Here is a 12,018-nt window from a genome sequence, read left to right on the forward strand (position 1 = left end):
GACATGGGTGGGCTGCATACGTCTGTCTGTCAGAAATGTTGTCTGGAATTCGCAAAAATCCTAGGCTAGGGCTAGGCTAGTTCCAGTTCATAAACCATAACAAATTATATATATTTTTGGGAGCGTAATTGGTGATTGGATGTAGAATATCGGATTTGGTGTTATATACTTAAATTTTTTCTCAGTATAATTAGAGATATTTTAAGAAAACCTCCTTATGACGTCATAAATACAAAAAAAATTTGGACCAGTGATAGAGCACATTGAGATGATTTTAAAAAAGTTTAAAGTATTTCCCAAAATTGATGACGTCAGCAGAAATTGCAGAAATTCAAATTTTTGCAATAAATTGCTGACATCAGCTAATTTTTATTTTTTTAAAAAGCATTTCTCCTCCTCTTGATGAGTTCTATCATTGGTCCAGATTTCATAACGTTTAGTTTCGAGCATTAGTTTCTTGAGATATTAACTTTTTTAAATTATATGACGTCATGAATAATTTGAATAATGACGTCATAATTAGGTTTTCTTAAAAAAACTCTAATTATGCTGAGAAAAAAATTAAGTAACACCAAATCCAACATTCTATATCCAAATACGCTTCCAAAAATGTCATTCCTTTGCCAGACGGTGTCAATCGAACGAATCGAACGTCGAATCAATCAAACGCAATTGAACGCAATCGAATAATTGCAATTCGATTATCGAACACAACCGAATCCCAATCGAATATTACCCAGGATTTGCTGTTCGATTGCTTCGATTACGTTCGATTGATTCAATTGTATTAGAATTTATTCGCTTCAGTATGGTACTTAAGTGCTCGGCCGCCCAGGCTAAGAAGCGTAAGTGGTGGTGTCTGAAGAGAGAGAAGAGGTTGGTATAGCTTTGTCTCTGATCCCGATATAGAAGTTTAAGTTTAGACTGAATGTAATTGACATTCAATCGAACCAATCAAACATAGTCAACAATCAATCGAACCAATCTAACCTTACAGGGACGCAATCGAACACGATTGAATATTACCCAGGAATCAGCCGTTCGATTGAGATTCGATTACGTTCGACAATTGAATCGCAATTATTCGATCGCATTGGATTACGTTCGATTGGTTCAATTGCGATTTTTGTTCGAAGTTGTTCGATTGACACCGTCTGGCCTTTGCTAGCTTGGCTTGGCCCAGAGCTCAATAGGGACCCCTCAGAGTATTTTTAAGACTTGGCTGAAGGTGTACGTCAGTACCAAGTGGTTCACGAGTTGTAGAAACGTCTCACTGCTTTCCATCCCACCTCCAAGCTGGTCTGGTACAAGTTCTGACCCCCCCTGTAGAGCCTTCCCATGAATTTTTCAGGACTTCGGACCACTTTTTTTGGAATCTACACCCAAAAAAACATAAAACATCAAAACCTGGTCAAAAATTGGGACTTTGACCGAACCGGATCGGATTCGATCAGGGGATCCACAGTGCGTGAACTTCAGATTAGGAACACCGGTCTGTAAAATGAATATTAAGTCAGTAAATTGAACGCGTTCTAAAATAAAAACAGACATTTTACTTTGTCAGTTACATCAAAATGCCTCGAAAATGTCAATATGAAAATTGCGTAATCAGAGAACGTATGTCTCGCTCATTATAAAAAGGCCGAGACAAACTTTCAATAATTGGATTGTAACATCGAGTTAGTCTCTTTTGTTAAGTCACCAGGGGGTAAATAAAACAGACCTTGATACATTTATCGTTCGTTTCAACTTGACCATTTGTTTAAAACTCAGCTTCCTAAATATTTGTGGTAGGTAAAATATGTACAAAGAAATTCATACTATTCCAACCCGGCCAATCTTTAAAAAAGAAGCGAACAATAAAATGTAATTACCCTTTCCAAATAAACCTCTTCGGTGGCGAGCGTAGTCTACTCTGACGTAATTGTAAAATTTATGTAATGGGAGTTTGACATAGCAATGTAATGTTGTTTGGGGAATTATGAAGTTCTCTGGGATTTCGATTGCATTTATTCAGGTTGATTTTTTATGACTTCTAATGGTACTTTTTCTAACGAGTTTGATTACTCTGTTCTCACACTTATGTCTTTTTTTTTCGCGTCCTTTTCCGTGATTACTTTTATTTATATTTTTAAAGACAGGTAAGAAGGCATATTGATGTAACTGTTTGTATGATAATGGGATGATAATTCAATGACTACTATTACTAACAATTATAGAATAATTTATATAGTGTGGAAACCGCAAAGCTCCACTCTACACGTTGGGATATTTTATTTTTGAAATTTTCATCAAAAAGATTTAACCTGTAACCTGAACCTGAAACCTGAACCTGCGTTTCGAACTAGCCGTCTCTTCTACTGATTGCTTCCCAGCGCTCCTTCGCAAATGTTTATCAAATTTCCACCAATGAAGTTGCATTTCAAACAGCCCTTCTTTTTGGCACCTGTGGCCTTTCAGTGCCTTGCACAACGGGTGGCTGTAAAATCCCACCCTTCATATATTTGTTTCAATCGTTGTTACTAAAAGTGGTAACACAGGGTAACACATGGTAACACTAGGGTAACACTAGGGTAACAGCGGGTAACACATGGGTAACACATGGGTAACAGGGGTAACACTAGGGTAACAGGGTAACAGTTTGAAAATGGTGGCTCTGAGGGGTCGGAAATTTGAAAATTGACTTAACCAATGTTGTTGGTGAATACAATGATAGAATGAATGATGCTGGTCAATGCAATGATGGAATCGATGTTGCTGGTGAATGCAATGATGTTGTTACTGGTGAATGCAATGATGGAATCAATGGTGCTGGTGAATGTAATGCTGGAATCAATGGTGCTGGTGAATTCAATGTTGGAATCAATGGTGCAGGTGACTGAAATGATGATGTTACTGGTGAATGCAATGATGGAATCAATGGTGCTGGTGAATGCAATGGTGGAATCATAGTTATGCATCTTTGTGCAAAAAATCATAAAGATAATGATAATAGGTGCAAGAATGTGACGGAGCCCGATTTTCGAAAAAACATTTTTAGTAGGCAAATTTGGGCCAAAAAACGGCTAAAAAACGGGTTTTTTGGACTTTGTGAAAAATTAGATCATTAATTTTTTCTAATTATTTGCATGAAAGTAGGGTACCATCATAAGTAAAAGATGGCTCAAGCAGATTTTTGCAAAAGAAGTTTTTTGAGCCAAAAATTACTTAGTCTTATGTTACAAATAAATATAGAATTTGGTAAGGTGGGGATTCTAAATTCAGCATCAAAATTTAGAAAATTCATTATATATAAACATTTCTTTTGAAGTTTGCCTATCCTAGAATTCTATGTAATGATTTGACCCCATACTACACATACTCAGGGTTCCCAGCGTCAGGGAAAACCTGGAAAACCTGGAAAAAAGGCTGTTTGGAAAAAGTCAGGAAAAGTCATGGAAAATCAGAAAAAATGGACGAAAGTCAGGGAAAAGTGAGGCAATTTTCTCAAAGGTTGAGTTATAATTTCAAAATCGACAATTAATTTTAATTTATCCATTTCATTTTTTAGGGTTATATGAAGAGTGACATTGTTGTAGATACAGTATAGGGTTAATCAGCTTATTAATTGATCGATACTTAATATTGAAGTCGCAGGTTGTTTTTTTCGTTTTTCGTTACAACTGTGGAAATAATGGTCAGGGAAAAAAGTATGGAATTTAGTCCAGGTCAGGGAAAAAGGCACATTTTCACGTGTGAAAGTCATGGGAAAAGGCCCTTTTTAGGGAAAAAGTCAGGGAAAATATTTTCTCTAAAGCAGTGGGAACCCTGATACTATAGATGCATAGGATAGATGTGAGGGAAATAAAGCATAGTAAACAGTTTTTTTAAGTAAGGTTAACGGAGTAAAATGTTTGAGTTTAGCTAGGATCCTATCAGCTTTGCTTAGTTTTGATGACAGTTTTTGTAGTGTTTAGAAAGATCTTATTTGCTCAAAGCCCGTATTGATAGCTTCGATAAGTCCTTAAACCTTTGGTTTGATACTCCCCTAACTATGGTGGCCCATAAGAGCCAACCCGTCTTTTAAATCTTGAAAAATTGAAATGAAATGCAAACTTTTTATTACTTTTACTTTTTATTTTTCAAAAAAAATATTTAAAAAATCGCGTGGCCCATTGAGGACATTGAAAAAAATTTGTGTTATAGAAGAGAAAAGATTTTTTTCAATTTTGTCCCTTTCTTATTTTCTTACTTTTGAAGTTTTGGTTTCCTGATAGGGTAGTGCAGTGTTGGAGAGTGTGGGGTAGTGTCTGAGAGTGTGGGCGATGTGAGCTTGGGAACTTCAACCAAACCTTAAAATTTTGATGAAAAAGTGGCCCTTACAAAGGCTATGTTCTGATGCTTGTTAAGTTCCTTGCTGGTTAGTTTTTAGGTCTGACGTGATAGTTCCATTGAAATTCAGAGAAATAGAAGCTGTGTTGTAATTTTCGCTCATTTCATTGATGACCTTTTTTTGGAAAAGCTTGATATTAAAATTTTAGAAGACTAAAATTGTGACAAATGGTCTGAAATTCACACTAGATTACCACTGTTGGTAAGAATAGAGAGACTAAACCTACCCAAAAATAAGGGCATAGGCCACATGCCTAAAGCATGAGGATCACAGCGCATAAAATAAATTTCAAAAACTAATAAAACACTATGCTATTCGGAAAATAAAATAGTATTGTCTTAGTAAAAAGAAATAAACTAGTCAAGTAATTATCATCAAGGATCAATTTTCACAGAGTGAATCAAATTTCTCCATTCTAATTTATTCAAAGCCAAATCATGCCAAACATTAGTATCAATGCCGGATTTTTTCAAACATTTAAATAGAGATCGACCATATGTGTATCTCGGAGCACCACGAGGACGTTTAGAACGGACCCAGCACGACAACATTTTCCGTGGAAGGCGATTCCAAGGCATGCGCATTACATGCCCAGCCCATCTGAGCTGTTGACGACAAATGTAGGTGTCTATCGATTCCATAGAAAGTTTATCGAGAAGATCAGATGTACGTTTATGATCGAGTAAAGTAACACGACAAATACTTCTTACACACCGATGGTGAAATGCTCTCAATTTATAAAGAAGCTTTTCCGTCAAGCTCCAACACTCAACACCATATAATAAGATGGGTAGAATAAATGCTTGATAAACTTTTGCTTTGACACTAAGCTTTATCTTAGTGCGGGAAAATAATGAACTTTTCATCATACCGAATGCATTACACGCTTTCTGTATTCTACGATCAACATCAAGATCATCTGAGGAATCGGAACTTATGACGCTACCAAGATAAATAAACTCTCGCTCAACAGGAATAAATCTGTCACCAAAAACTATATTCGATAGGTCAGCTTGATCAAAGGTTGCAGGATCGTCATACATACATGGTGGTTTCGAGCAGAAAAGAACGACAGATTTCGAATCAGGTGGCCCCGAATGGATCTCCATTCCAAAACAGTCGAAATGGGTCATACAGAGCTCAATGCCAAATGAATAGGACATCTCCTTCTGCTTTACGAGTTGTTCATCATCATCATGTTGTTGTTCTTCTGGGTGTGGTGGCTAACGGACCTAGTGATGCCGATTCAGGTGGCCACCACACCCTATTTTTAGGTTTAAGTCTGAAAGAACAACTTATGCTCAACTAAATAGAGTCTAGAAAGGTGTTCTTGTTGGTAAGAATAAGATACAATAAGTGTACTGAATCTATCTGTTTCCCTGGTAGAGAGTGAAAAATACTAGGTAAAAGAGAATTTGATTGCAGAGCATTGAGTTGTCAGCTAAATTAGAAGTACCACACTCTAAAAGTTTGATATGGAAGTCGCCAAGAAAAACAACACACAAAAACAACATCCTCCTTATTTATTATTTTTGAGAATGAACAAAGAAAGTTTTCTGTGATTATAATCAGTCCTAAGCTAAGGCGAAGTGATATGATGGCAGTCTTCACTCTTGGCTCTTGAAAAGGCGAGATGCTTGATTCCCACCATGGTACTTTACTCACTTGGCAAATGAATGTACTTTCAGCGGGGTCAACTCATACCATGCGAGGAGAATTGGGTGCTCTGATACTTTTGAGTGTTGACAGATATGCTAGGAATTGTGATGTGTTTGCATTCTTGTGCAAGCTTGTGAGTGCTTACGCCCTCCCCCTCTGTCTGAATGTAATCATCAATCATCATGATACACTACTAGGCCTGAAAACATCAATTGTGGATACGGTTGATGTTTTTTATCCACAGTCAATCATTTTTATGGACAGTCAATCATTTTTATGGACAGTCAATATCCAAACATCGACTGTCAATACTTTTAATCAACTGTCAATATCCAGATATCAACAGTCAATATCCAGACATCAGCAGTCAATTAAATAATCTCAACAGTTGATCAAAAGTATTGACAGTCGATGTTTGGGATGTTTGGATATTGACAGTCGATGTTTGGATATTGACAGTCGATGTTTGGATATTGACTGCTGATGTCTGGATATTGACTGTTGATATCTGGATATTGACAGTTGATGAAAAGTATTGACAGTCGATGTTTGGATATTGACTGTCCATAAAAATGATTGACTGTGGATAAAAAACATCAACCGTGTCCACAATTGATGTTTTAAGACCTAGTAGTGATACCTGTGTGTCGCATGCACAGGATCAATAACTTCTGAAGTAGCGCTATAAATTGCTACTTGAGAGAGGAATTTCTGTTTCGAAAGGACCCATTCTGGTAACCTGAAGGTGTAATAGATATCCATCTACAGTCAGTAGATACACAATAGTTGATAGATTGAACTTGATTAAAGACAAACTGTTAAAATGTTGCATCACAACAGTGTTTTTAATGTTCACCTATCTATGTATATCAGTATCCATTGTCGGATGTTTTATATTTCCAACAATAACATTTTCTTGGTTATCAAAAGTTAAATTAATAAAAGGTAGATTTTAGTCCTTTAGAGGTTTATATTTCAGTCAATTTGAAATATACAGTGCAGTACCTCCTGCATTAGCTTTGATTTTGTTAATGAAGGTGGTGCGTAGAATTTTTTAATGGAGTTGATGCCAGAGAAAAGAGGATTGAACCTGAAATTCTTGTCTGTCAATTAGAGTCCACATGTGATGTTCCATCCCTCTAAATCATAATAAATAAGACTTCCTTTGCCAATCTGATTTGACATTTACTTAAGGTTGATAAATCTTGTTAAGTCATGCTGTTCATGATTTCTCCAGTCATTGGTCATTAGTTCACTTCTGCCTATTTTAGTCATTTTAGTACACTTTCCCTATTTTGATAATTCTGCATCTTTATGGGAAAGTGAAAAATAAATCAGGCAGCACTTGGGCACGCAAATTTGGAGAAAATTAAGTTTGCGTCTGAAAACTCAGAGGGTATAAAAGAACGAGGCACATAAAAAGAATGAATATAATATTCCTACTTGTGAGACAAAAAGACATAACATAAAAAACTTTAAAAAATTTAGGTCTTTCTTATTTCCTCTTGTTTCTTCAACTAGGTACAGAATGACTTTAATTTGAATTTAAAAAATTATAGAATTATATTAGAAGATGAATCATTACGACATCAACAAGGCAATCCAAGAATGGCTATCAATAAATCAATTCTCAACCATGATTGACTACTTTAACAGTAATCTTTGTTTCTTTTGATCCAATACAGTTTGAACTTCTTGCATACTTTGCAACCTTTCCAATTATGCAAGGAAAAATTGGATTGCATGCTGTTGAGAGCTTTATTATTTTACCTCTTGTGTGCTATTGTCCACATGTTTATAATACTTGACAATGCAAAAAAGCTCTTACAAGGGAAGAAATTTTCAAGGGAAGAAATATTCCCAAAATTTAATTTTGCAGTTGTTTAACAAATCTGCTCGAAATTAAATTCCGGAAAAACAATTATTTTAAGAATTCGAATTTTGAGCTGTGAACTGCGAAATTGAATTCCGCGAAAATTTCTTTCCTTAAAGGTAACTTGTAATGGCTTATAATCCTAAAAAGCAGGGGGTCAATATACCACTTTTTTGATATTCAAACTGACCCTATGACAGCCCAGAGGTGTGCTATTTGTGGTTTGCTTTAATCCATAAGTGCAATTTTCCTGCATGGCACAACCCATATCTAAGAACTTATTTGACACAAATGACTTTCTTTTTCCAGGGAAATACTTGATCATTGGAATTCAACATTCAATTTCTCACAGAAGAAAGTATGAAGATTGTTGAGTGATGAAGGAACAGGTACAGGTACAGGTTTTTGTCTGATGTGTTTTTTTGTTATAATTTTGAGGTATCAGTTAATTTTGTTTCAGTCTCAGCTCTTCTCTTAATAGATTTAAAATTTACATACAATGATATCCTATCCTGGATATCCAGACAGTAAACTATTTTGGACAGTCTAAGTGAAGTATTTTTATCTATGGTTTACGGTCTGGTTTACCTAGATCCTCTGCATTCAAATCTGTGGATGTAAGTGATTGTTCGATGGTTGCAAGATATAACCTTAGGATGTTGAGGTTCTTTGACAAACATGATAGGCATTAATCACTTTAAGACTGAAAATGGCTTTAGAGAATTAATTGAAACTAGCATCATCTTAAGTATCATCCAGACCTGGTGGAACGACCGTAAAAGTAGAGGGGCTGAAGGTTAAAATTAGTCAAGTTTTGCTAGGAAATTGAAAAAAATAGGCTGACATTTTGATAAAGCATCTCGCTTTCCCCAAGCCTGTCCTCTGTAGCCAAATTTCAGCCTATAATAGAGGTCACCTGTTCAAGTTGCACATCTTATAACACAGCATAAAACTATAATCATTCAATGATATGATAGGATAAACAATAATGAGTAACATGTACAGTAAGTATCTCATTTGTAAATTTTCGTCTCATAGGAAGAATATCGAAGTTGGTCAGTCAAAATTCACGAAGACGTCGAGAGTTTGAAAATTGATCGCAAGCAAAGAAAACTGCATGAAATTTCAAAAAATGGAAGCATGGTCACTAAAGAAAAAGTAAAGCCAGGACTTCACATCTCATCAAGGTCTCAGATAGTTTCATATAAACTAAATGAAGATCATGATGTCCAAAATCTGATTGATAAAATGATTTTATTGAAGTTTATCAGCTGTTTTGTTCTCTATTTTAATCAGTTTGAATAAATAAACAACATACCTCCCTCCACACAATTTTCATCTTCCCACCAAGTTTCCATTATTATTACTCAGCAAATTTTTAAGTTCATTCAAGTGTTTCAAGGTATAAGTATTCATTGATATTAACTTTAGATTCCATCTCTCCACAAACCAGTATTCACATCAATATCAACGTAACGAGAGGGAGCTTACTTTCTATCGGACCATTACAGCGCAGTCAAATATGATGCTTAATTATTGACAGGATGGCATAGAAATGAAATGAAATGAAAATCATCATCGTCATCATCATCATCATCCCTGATCTAGGTCCAAAGGAAAATATCCAGGTACGATAATTGAAATCACAGGCAAAATGTTTCTATATTTTCTAAAATGTATCCTTAATATGTCTCTTTTAAAGGTTAAAAGCTTCTCTCTATTTTTTAGAAGATTACCCCAAACAATGACAGTGTTTTCTATCAGTGTACACAATTATTGAACCATCAGTGGTAGTTTGTACTGATCCTAAAGAATATTTTGTTTCTCTGGTCCAGCTTGAAAATTGTCTTCACCCGGCCGCATTCTTTATTTTTTGAAATTTCCAAATTTTTTCCAAATTTCCCATTTTAACATTTTCTACACACACACAAGTGATCTAAAACAATCTTTCCACATTTTTCATTCTGTACTCCTTCAATCCCAATTTCACGGATTTTTCTTTTCAAATTTTAATTGAAATCTCATTTTTTTAATAATCGATCAAAAATTTGATATTTTGTTGACAACATATGAAATTTTGAGAATCTTTTTTGTGAGTATAATAAAAGGTTTTCCATTGTTTTTTCCGATTCTTACATGATCACCAACTAAGGATAAGCTGATGTAGGATTATTTGATTTTGTTAATACTTTAAATTTCATTTATAGGACAATTATCTCATGGTCAGCAGTTTTCTTCGATGAAGTTTACTGTATCAAAGAGATGATGTCCCGATTAAAACAGGCGTATGGTTTGACTAGAAAAGCATTACAAACAGTGTGAAAGAACTATGGTACGAGCCTCGCTTATAATTCATGATAACAGAAACAATGTGTAAATGTAAGTTTGGTCTCTAATAATTTCAACAATATCATCATATTCATCTTTATTGAACTACATGGGGTCTCCCAAGTTGACACACAACGTCATTTTCTCATATGCTGGGCAGTGCTGGGGAGTGACGTTTTTCTAGAAGATTTTATTTTCACTTATTGAAAATTGTCCAGGTACGAAATTAATTTATTCTGATTTTATTTTTTTAGATGAGAAAACTGTTATTTGTTCAGTCTCGCCCCTCAAAATTCAGTAAATGTCTGCTGCAGAATCAGAAGAAGTGAAAGAAAGTGCTGTCTGAGGGTAAGGAATTTATTTTACGAAATTGCTTGTGCTGTAAGAAATTAAATTGATTACATTATTTTGGTCATACTTTTCTCATGAAATCAATCTAGATGAATTCTGCATAAAAGGGAACTAGGTTAAGATTCATTGCATGTTTGAATGACCTTAAAGGTCTGAACCGTTTCGTCGCATCAAAATAAGAAAGACTTAAGTCCATTTTTGTAGTTTTGAGAAAATCAAGTTTAAAGGTTTGAAATGGCTGCCATTTTTGACCATGTTGGGCTAGCTAGCTGCTTTTTTGATATGAATATAAATGAAGAAAGATCTTTCAAGTTCTAAAGTATCAACATTGTCACTTATACCATTGCGGAGATATGAATGCTTCTTCATAGCATGTTTTTCGAGGAATGGACTTAAACCTTTTTTTCTATGTAAATTTCCTTGATTAAAACTGAAAATTTGAAAAATTTCCAGTGAAAAAGTGTCTTAACTCCAAAATGGACTTAAGACTTTCTTGCTTTAAACTTTCTTAACTTTTTTGAACTCTTTAACTAAAACCTTAATCTAAAAGGTCCTAAAGTCCAACTTAAATGACAATGGACTTTAAGACTTTCTTAACTTGAGAAAATTTCAAAAATAAAAATTCTTATTTTTCAAAAAACTTAAAATTAGGCCACTTTAGGTTGGTTTTTGATGGATTTAAGCCAAAAATTCGATAAAAAATGGGGTGTAAAGCATCGGTATGGTCATAACTCAATTTTTGAAAAAATGGACTTAAGGCTTTCTTATTTTGATGCGACGGTTTAAATTGACTCTGAAATCTTTTTGTCTTTGGACTATTGGATGCAATTCTCTGTTAAGGTTGATAGGTGTATGAGAAATTTCACGATCGCAATGAGGCTCGCTCAAAATTCATTTAAAGATTTGAAAGTCTTCTCAATGACAAAAGTGAATTTACTATTACAGAGCAACTAGTCTCGACTCCCCCTGATTTATTGATTCATTCAATTCTGTTTTGATTATTATTTTTGCTTTTTACCTATATAGGTTCAACTGTCGGAAGATAATGTTCTCATTCATCCAATATTTCTTCAAACTGTCAAATCACGGAGCTCTGCTCTTCCTATTAACCATCAGTCACAACCGGAAAACGAGAAAAGTCCTCAGTAAGCTGGTACGTTTCCATGGATGTTTTATAGATCATGATGTCTCTAGCTCTTATAGTGTCCTGTTTCATTTGATTTATATGAATCAAACGAATAATCTATTAAATACATCACCCCCGGCTCCCATATTACAGGTTGAACTGATCTGTTTAAAATTATATCATCAAAAGAACTATAAGTTGCTCCTAAAAAAGCAACCTGCACATTTCGATAAAAGTGATACCTCTTTGGAAAGATGATTTTGAATGAATGATTTTAAAAGTTTGGAAAAAGAAGATGAAAAATGAAAA

General features: G+C 34.7%; 1 long non-coding RNA gene across 4 annotated transcripts in view; it reads left to right on the top strand.

The window, feature by feature from the left end:
* The first annotated feature begins 7,584 nt into the window (after positions 1-7,584).
* LOC136802723 (uncharacterized) overlaps positions 7,585-12,018 on the top strand; it is a 33,891-nt gene continuing 29,457 nt past the window's right edge. For all 4 annotated transcript variants that reach the window (XR_010846051.1, XR_010846049.1, XR_010846052.1 and 1 more), the window contains exons 1-7: positions 7,585-7,686; positions 8,214-8,293; positions 8,943-9,091; positions 9,336-9,532; positions 10,112-10,283; positions 10,487-10,580; positions 11,610-11,736. This is a non-coding gene — a long non-coding RNA (uncharacterized lncRNA). The remainder of the gene's footprint in view (positions 7,687-8,213; positions 8,294-8,942; positions 9,092-9,335; positions 9,533-10,111; positions 10,284-10,486; positions 10,581-11,609; positions 11,737-12,018) is intronic.

This window comes from Clytia hemisphaerica, unplaced genomic scaffold, assembly GCF_902728285.1.
Source record: "Clytia hemisphaerica strain Z4C2 unplaced genomic scaffold, Clytia hemisphaerica genome assembly, whole genome shotgun sequence".
NCBI lineage: Eukaryota > Metazoa > Cnidaria > Hydrozoa > Leptothecata > Clytiidae > Clytia > Clytia hemisphaerica.